The sequence below is a fragment of the Schistocerca americana genome, chromosome 4, assembly GCF_021461395.2.
Source record: "Schistocerca americana isolate TAMUIC-IGC-003095 chromosome 4, iqSchAmer2.1, whole genome shotgun sequence".
Taxonomy (NCBI): Eukaryota; Metazoa; Arthropoda; class Insecta; order Orthoptera; family Acrididae; genus Schistocerca; species Schistocerca americana.
In genome coordinates, this window is record NC_060122.1 from 582,140,008 (window position 1) to 582,149,862 (window position 9,855).

A 9,855-nucleotide genomic window follows, 5' to 3' on the forward strand; every position below is an offset into this window, starting at 1 on the left:
CATACTTTTCCGCTCTTGCTGCAAAGTAATTTCATTCTTAGTTACACTTGGCCAGCCACCAATACAAACATTCAAGAGTTTTTGTCGCATTTGCGCTTTGATCGGTGTCAAATGTGGGTCCCACCTTCATGCAGTGCAGCTGACCGTAAGTAGCAGCCATCATTAGCCCACTACCCTATGCTGTAAAATCAGTAATATATGCATCTCTGGCCTGTAGGGTTTTGGTTAGTTTTTCACGCCCAAAATTCCAACTGAGGTCTTTCTTTGGTGGCATCTTAAGGTGATACCGTGATACAGCATTAAATAGTGAACTGTTTATCGATATTATATATTCTACCTGTTCTCTCTGCTTCCCCTTCTCGTAGTAGCGAAGCACACTAGATTCCACACAGTATCTTTTGTACAAGGTTCTTGGCAACAGCTCTATCAGGTAAGGACTATTTACACGTTTCACTTACGTTCACGTGCATTATTGTTCTTCGTACAAGTTCGTGATCAATTTTGTGTACCATTTAAGGAAAAGAAATGTGGTTGCACTTTTTAGGATGGCATTTATCTGTTAAAGTCACTCTCACCCGAACCATTTGGCATCATAATTTGTGGAGAGAAACTTTGATCAATTAATTTAATAAATAAATTATATGAGAAGCTAGTCATCCCTCATATCAGAGCCGTTATAAAGTTGCTTTATGCACCTTGTGTAGATTCAGTGTAAACTGTCTTGGGTGTGATTTGCGTAACATTGTGATTCTAGCCCCTAACTTGAATATCAGTTAAGGGTCGCATGATAGCAAACAGATGGCTAGTTTCCAGTTTACTGTAATGTTATAGTGCCAGACTCCCCTGAGGCATTCATACAGTGATGTCCTTGTTTTTTAACACAGTGACAATACAAAGGCGAGATACTTTAATATTTTGTACATATTTGATCCACTACGCAAACTGTTTAATGTGAGGCATGGCTGTACTTGTTTAAACTCTCGACGTGTACAGTGGCGCCGACTTAGGTGGGGTAAGGTACTTTGTGCCCCCCCCCCCCCCAATAGTTAAAAGTAGGGGCCTCGCCCCCCCCCCCTCAATATTCAAACATGCATTTCCCACCGCTCTCTCCCCCTTCCTCATCCCTCACGGGGAAATTTGTTAAAACTTGCATATACATTTTTCATAATAGTATGTAATGAATATGTACGAAAAAATAAAGATTCTACGAGCTATTGCGTATTCCTCTCTGCTACTCCTTCAACCTCTGTATATGACGAACTGTCGTGACAGGGTCTGACCCCCGCATCTGTACTATTCGCTCTCTTTTTCTGTACGGAGGGATGCGGGGAGCGAAAGCTCACCATGAGCTCACAACGCTTTGGCTCCTAGGACGAGCTCCACTTCCTCCCACAGCAGCCTGCTGGCACCTTGTAAAAGAAACTAATGAGCAAAATGAGCAATAGTGACATCGAATTTGATGGTGATCGCTAGAAAGACTAGGTAACATTAAAGACTCTTCATTCATTTTTGTAAATTCTATTGACAATCACTAGGTACAACACCACACAAATCGGAATCCCTCCAGGGATTTTGCCGCCCCGCGCGCACATGTCACGCTCTCCCTCCTCCTATTTCGACATAGTCAACTTTTCTCACAATATATTTCATACATGATGCCTTATTTTCACATATCACACTCATTCGTCTCTTTGTTGTGAATATGTCTTTAAGATCAAAGCAGCAGTCAGTGATACGTTTACAGTGCAATACATTTTAAGCCATTTCTGTTGGAGGAAATGTTTCTTTCCGAAATCGGAGCACACTGTTTCTGTACCACCGATAATTTTCCATAAGACCCTGATTTTATGAATAATTTGTATCTCCAATTTATTCTCACATTCCTTCATTTACGCAATATGGATTTGCAGCCCCCAAAACTCTGCCGCCCTGGGCGATGGCACGGTTCGCCCCTCCCTAGAGCCGGCCCTGACAATAATCAACACTATTGTTACATGGCTACTTCTTGTTAGACGCACAGTACTGTTACGCAGGCCGCAGCTAATGTTGGCAGCAGCGAACGTAAATATTCCGGAGCTGGTCATCGCCAGTGGTCAGTTAGTCTTACTGTGACTCGATATAGTTTTAATTTTTCGTCCCTTACTGCCCATTCTGAAATGGACAATTTTATAAATAGGAAGAAATGTGACAATGTAGCAAGTGAAAAACTGACACAAGTGAAAGAAAACCGAGCTTGTTTACTAAAAACCATATTTTCCCTCCGCTATTTAGCAGTGCAGGGGCTTGCAATATGTGGGCGTACTGATGAAACAAGTAACTTTGACAATTTATTATTACACCTTAGATGTGAAGGTAACCAGGCACTTTTAATATGGCTACAGCGTGAAACTTACAAATGGACATCCCATGATGTGCAAAACGAAATTTTGGCATTTTAAGTCATACAATTCTTAGAAAATTATTAGAGGATATCAAGAGTGCAGAGTATTTTGCAGTAATAGCAGACGAAATAACAGACATAGCCACCAAAGAGCAATTTAGTGTCTGTATAAGATTTGTTGTTGCTTCGCTAGAGATAGAAGAATATTTTTTAGGGCTATACGCAATACAAATCACCACAGCTAAGAGTCTGTTTGATATTATTGTCGACATTTTAAGACGATTTGATCTGCCTACATCTAATTGTAGGGGCCAATGCTTTGACGGTTCAGATAACATGGCCGGATTGTATAATGGTGTCCGGCAAGGTTTATGGAAATTGAGAAGACAGCTATGTTTGTGCACTGCCTTGTACACTATTTAAATCTAACACTACAAGACACTGTGAAAGCAGTTCCAGAATGTCGAAATGCATTGAATGTTATGAAGGACTTAATACATTTTGTGAGAGATTCAGCTAAAAGATTCGATCTTTTTGCTCACCTGAAGGCAGATGCCTCTACAAATTTGAAACCACTCTGCCCTACAAGCTGGGCCGTAAAATACTTGACTATGTCTTCAGTTTTGTCCAACTACATAGAACTTCAGGAATTTTTTCTAAATGTTTCATGAAATGACAATTAAGGCATTGGGGCCAAAGCAAACGGCTTTTCGATTAATGTGCAGACATATGATTTCTTTTTCATGTTATCGCTTTTGGTAAAACTGTTTGGTCACATTGATACCGTAAACATAGCACTACAGAGGAAATTCCTACACTTAGAGGACGCCAATAAGATGATTTCCACTCTTGTAAATTCTATTAAATTTATGAGAAACAATTTTGAATCATTCTGGGGTGAAGTAACTTCAAAATGTCAAGATATGCATGTCGATTCCCCAAACTTACCCCGTAGAAGAAAATTGCCTAATAAATACGATGACTCCATCAATTTATCTGTAGAAACATTCACTGAAGTGTTTCAAAAATTAAGAAGATTGTATTATGAAACAATGGATCCATTCATCAGCTTCTGGGAATCATGGTTCAAGACTCAATCATTCATGTTTGTAAATCAAATTGAACAATTTCTTCTTGGTGATAACAAACATTCATTCGATATTTTGTCTTTATACGAATCAGATATAGACAAATGGTTCAAATGGCTCTGAGCACTATGAGACTTAACTTCTGAGGTCATCAGTCCCCTAGAGCTTAGAACTACTTAAACCTAACTAACCTAAGGACATCACACACATCCATGCCCGAGGCAGGATTCGAACCTGCGACCGTAGCGGTCACGCGGTTCCAGACTGTAGCGCCTAAAACCGCTCGGCCACTCCTGCCGGCAAATATAGACAAAGAAAGCTTGCTTCTCCACCGAAGCATGTTTCATGAGATTATCCAAAATAGTGATTCTGCGAATATTAGTTCGTTGGATGACATAGTGGAATACCTAACACAGGAAAACCACCTGTTTGACCTACTGCCTGAACTAGTGAAATTCATACGTGTAGTGATGACGATTCCGGTAACGTCCTGCACCGCTGAGCGATCGTTTTCTTGGCTGCGGAGGGTGAAAACGTATCTTCACTCTATAAAGAGGCAGGATCGTCTTAATGCCATCGCTCTTCTCAACGCCGATAGAGATGAATCGATGAAACTCGACCATGACGCCATATGTGACGAGTTCATACGCAGGAAGGATCTGAGGAGGAGTACATTTGCCGTCAAAAATTAAGGTATGTTTCTTCAACTTTATTTTTGTATTTGTTTTGTACCACTACTGACCTGTACTCCGACTGAAATGACATTGTGATTGACGTTTCAGCGAGTCGAGGGGTAGGGGCTAGTCGCCAGCCAATGGTATTTTGCATGATTTTCAGCTGTTTGCATTTTTCATCATCCTCACAATCTTTTTTCGTTTCTTGAAATTTGTTATGTTGTGAGGGGAATTTCCCTATAATATGACGCCATAACTGAAAAGGGAAATTATGCGTGCATAATACACCTCTCTCCTTCAGCGCTTGTGTTGTTCCATATAATTTTCATTGCATAGGTCATTTTGGATAGCTTAGAATTTAAGAATATGATGTGGGAATTCCATTTCAGATTGTCTTGTAAGTAAACAAGGCAATTTTGTTTCAGTAACACTTAATTTTTGGTTTTCCAAATAAATATTTGCTTTTAATGAATTTTTAATTTTGCTGTATGTGGAATTGTATAGTGGCTTTTTTTTTCTTTTTTTTAAGTGTTAATCAGTATCTTATTCCTCACAAACCACTCTGAAATCCTTTCATTTGTTACTTCAGCATACAGCCTAATAGCCTTTCTATTTCCACCTTCAAACAATACACTGGTGTCTTCTGCAAAGAGGACTAGTTTGGAGTGTCGAACATGTAGATGAAGACGCAAAGTTATCTGTCAAATGTAGTGCCTAATAAAATGATTCTTGCCCCCCCCCCCCCCGCCCGAAAAAAAAAAATATTTTCAAGTCGGCGCCTCTGGTCGTGTACTAGTTGTTTGATATGGGATGTCAGAATATTCTGTCAGCATAATGTGCTGCAGTAACCGTTAAATGTTGAAAATCGTGTACTTACAAATGTCTTGGAGTTTAAACGTAGATATTTATAGTATATTAACCAAAAAGTGCAACAAATTATAAATCGCAGTGGGAGGAGTTCATACAATGGAGTGCTTACAGAAAATGTCATGACATCGCTAACCAACAGTAATTCGGCAGTGCCCTAATCACACATTGTAATTTCGAAGTGTCCTGCGTCATAAATTATGTTATTATTTACCGCTATTTTTCAGATTATGCCTTGACATCATTAGATTGTAACATATAGTTTATAGCAATGCTCCGGTCACACACTATAACGTCAAAGTGTCATGCCGCAAACATTAAGCTAATATTTACCGCCATTTTAATTTGGGTAACTCCGTTACTGATGATCTTTACTCTCACTATGGTACACAGACCACAGACGATGAGTCTCATGTGACTGGAGTGAGACAAAAGAAGGGAGGGGGTGGGGACTGCAGACCCATTAGTCTAGAGAGGTATGGTGGGAGAGAACGGAAAGGAAGATTGAGCTTCATTTTGCCTCCAAAACGGTCGCAATTGCATGGAAGCTATTGGCAGCACATCATGTTCAACCCTGACCATGAAAGCACCTCACAGAATTGCCAAATATATGTGGGCAGGACAGCAGGTTAAAAGATGACCTTGAGATGAGTCCTTTATCAGCGGTTGAACTCTCCTTGTTCCTCTATTAACATGTCTGAATTAAACAGAAAAAGTCTTTTACTATTTAACTGTGATTATACCAAAGTGACATCGCCACCATATATAAACAAAATTAGCTTCACCTCGTCATTCAGATATAATAATATTGTGCAAACGTGGCCACAGCGGCAAGAGAATCATAATGCAGAAGGCATCTGAAACTAAAACGTTTAATAACGTATACAGAAGTATATTTTTTCTTTTCAAAAAGGTAATTGTATAGTCTCTATAGTCGATTCTGAAAAGCTATGGTGGCAAATTTCAGTAATAGTAGTAATGTAACTAGGTATTAAGGAATTAACATAAAAGTCATAAAATTAATAATAAAAAGTAAAAATAAGTCATGCCAAAAAAAGTGAGACTGGAGTAAATACCTGCGACCTCCGTTGGTGTCGTTGATGTAATAGTCAAGTTTTAGCCAGTAATTAACACTGACAATTCTGATGTGCAGTAACTTGTCAAGCACATGAATTTCAATTTGCCTAGCTCTGACTTTTCAGCTGAGACCATTATCTTCGACTAAATGCACACACTTCCATGCTGTCAGCGTTGATTGGCAGTCGTTTGTTGGCTGTAGCTTGTAATGAAGCTGGACACTATGATTTATTAATGTAGACGCAAAAAAAAATATATCAGACTACATTTTTGATGTTTATTACCAGTAGGTCTCTTGTACTTCAGTCGTGTATATGAAATTTCTGAGTTCTGGGACACACCTCACTCATTTTTCTTCTAATGATTCACATACATATTAGCCTTATAATAGAATTACACTAAAGTAACACTTCATTTCGGTTTATTGAAATAGTAATTATACTGTTCGCAATACCTACGCATATATAACACTCAATTACAACGTTTTAAATACAACTTTTTAAATTCACTTTTGACATACGAAATAAAATTTCGTGGAAATTTGGATGCTATTTGAATTGTAATAATATGCTGATCGTTATCGTGTTTCATAATTTTATTTCATCAGTTTTTGCTTCAAAAAATTCTGTGTTATCCAGAAATTCACTCTTTACTTTGGATATATGTTTCAAAACACATTATTTTGGTACAGTTATGTGAAGTAACGTTATTCTTACTGGTTTTATGTGTAATAGAAGTAGTTACGACTGGTTATTCGATTACTTTCGTACATTATTTGGTAAAATTGGCACTGGCCTCCTAAATCAAACTGCCAGTTTAATTTTTTATATAATTTGTGTTAAGATTCTCAGATTGTATGAGTAATTGCTGTATGATACCACAGTAATGAAGCAGTAACCACTGTAATAACTTATACCGCAAAATGTTTGAAAGTATTGCTTGTAATCTCTAGCCATTTGCTTTTCTGATTACGAGTTGTAGTCTGAACTCTAGGGATAGGTGGTTCGATGTGCCACCCACAACTTCCGAAAATGAGAATACTGAGCCCAAACAATCAGCAGTACAAACTTCCGTTCCTCGGTGTGTACTTCAACCGGCAGACTGCACCGTGACGTCATTGTGGGTGCGCCGGTTTGAACTTTTTTTAGTGTATCTCCGAATTTCGAAACAGCTGACTTGAAATAATAGAGGACTGTGTTGGGATGTTTTGGAGGAGGATACTAAATAGCGAGGTCATCGATCTCATCGGGTAAGAGAAGGATGAGGAAGGACGTTGGTCGTGCCCTTTTCAAAGGAACCATCCCGGCATTTGCCTGAAGAGATTTTGGGAAATCACGGAAGACCTAAATCAGGATGGCCGGACTCGTCCTCCCGAATGCGAGTCCAGTGTGCTAACCACTGCGCCATCTCGCCAGGTGAAATAACAAAGGATCTGCATGAAGTTTTGTTTTAAGCTCTGAAAAACTGCAGACAAAACCTGCTGCATGTTAAGGGAGACTTCTTATGAGGAATCTATGAGCCACTATAAAACACTGGAGTGGTTTGAGGGATATGAAGAGGATGTGAAACTCTCGGACAATCCGTCATCATGCACAACAACAGAAACTGTAGCGAAAATGCGTGAAGTGATACACAAAGACAGAAGGGAGACAATCCACGATGTTTGCGAAATCGTCACAATTTCATATTGAGCGTGTAATAAAATTCTAGCTCATAATGTGAACTTGAGGCGTGGCGACGATCGCTTCTGGTCTTCAGAAAGCCGACCAACGAGACCACTACGGTCGCAGGTTCGAATCCTGCCTCGGGCATGGATGTTTGTGATGTCCTTAGGTTAGTTAGGTTTAACTAGTTCTAAGTTCTAGGGGACTAATGACCTCAGCAGTTGAGTCCCATAGTGCTCAGAGCCATTTGAGCCAACGAGACCACCGGGTTCAGCTGTGCACTGAATTGCAAAAAATTGTTGGAGATTATCCATATTTCCTGTTCAGAATCTTACCTGCTGCGTGCGGGATTAGCCGAGCGGACTAAGGAGCTGCAGTCATGGACTGTGCGGCTGGTCCCGGCGGAGGTTCGAGTCCTCCCTCGGGCATCGGTGTGTGTGTTTGTCCATAGGATAATTTAGGTTAAGTAGTGTGTAAGCTTAGGGACTGATGACCTTAGCAGTTAAGTCCCACAAGATTTCACACGCATTTGAACATTTCTTACGTGCTGATGACTCACGGCAGTACGGTTATGCCCTGAAACAAATAATCATCAATATTCGCAGTGGGAAAAACCATCCTCTGCACATCCCAAAAATGTTCACCAATTTCTCAGCAATATCAGTATTAATGAACTATTTTTTTCGCATGGAATTTCTTCACAGAAGTTCCACTGCGATACTTTGAGTGGATTAGGGGAAGATTTTGAGCTCAAATGCCCTGAGCGATGGAAGAACTAAGACAGGTCGCTCATCACGGCAATGCACCTGCACACAGCTCGCTCACCACGAGGCAAATCCTGGCAAACAACAAAGTGACAGCTGTCCCGCACACACACTACACCCATTGTGATTTCTTCCTCATCCCGGAAATGGGATTGTAGTTGAAAGGGCTATGATTTCACAGCATAGAAGAGATTCAAGAGGAATCACAAATAATTTTCAACAGTATCGGGCCAACAAAATTATAGTACTGCTTCCAACAATGGGACAATCCTGGAAGCATTGCCATTAGTTGTGAGAGGACTACTTCGCAAGTGATGGCGGAAATCAACAAATTTGATGAATTTTCTGCTTTTCACGAAGATATTATCAGAAATTTTGAGTAGCATCTTGCAGATATGTTTGAATAACGTTGCAAGTACGTTAAAATATAATGTCCATTCAACAAAGAATAAAATAATGAAGTAGTTGGGCAAAGAAACCTGAATTAACATATTACTTTGTAGCGTAATCAGCATTTTACCCAAGTAATCGTACCCTAGGCAACAATTACAACGAGAAACAAAAGCAATATACAAATCCAAACCCGACAGAAGTAGAAAGATTATTACTAATATCGACCGAATGTTATAATTTAATTCCACCTACTCCTCGCAATGAGGGTCAATATTTAATTCAGGAGTTCACGTTCAGTTCTGAGGCAATGCATTTATTGAGTTTGTCCAAGTCTTGTATTTTCAGTCACTAACAAGAGGACCAATGGAACGTACACAACATGCCATTTCTGACTTTATTAAGGAAATTTTCCTACATTCGACGTCTCCGAAAGCACTCAGCATTTTTTTAAATTTTGGTTGTGATTTTCATTCCTAAGACGGTTGACGCAACTCTCCAAGCTAGTCTATTTAGGGCAGGCCTCATTATCTGTGCGTGAATACTGCAAGTTACGTTCTTTGAACCGGTTATTGTAGTCAAGCTTTGGTCTGCGTATTTTTATCTACCTTCCATTCTTTGTTTCATTAGCAGAGTAATTTACATTTCATTCTTTGTTTATCAACACATCTATTGAAACATCCTGGCCAATTAAAACTGTTTGTTTTACCGACACTCGAACTCGGGATCTTTGCTTCTGCGGCAAATTCTCTACTGACTGAGATGCCCAAGACCGACTCATGAACCCTTCTCAATGCTTTAGTCCCCCCAGGCTGTGTCTACGCCATGTGTCCGCAACATCCTTTCTTCCAGGATTGCTAGAGTTGCAAGGGTCGCGACAGAGCACCTGTGAAGTTTGGAAGGTAGGAGACGAGGTACTAGCTGAAGTAAAGCTATGAGAAGGGCTCATAA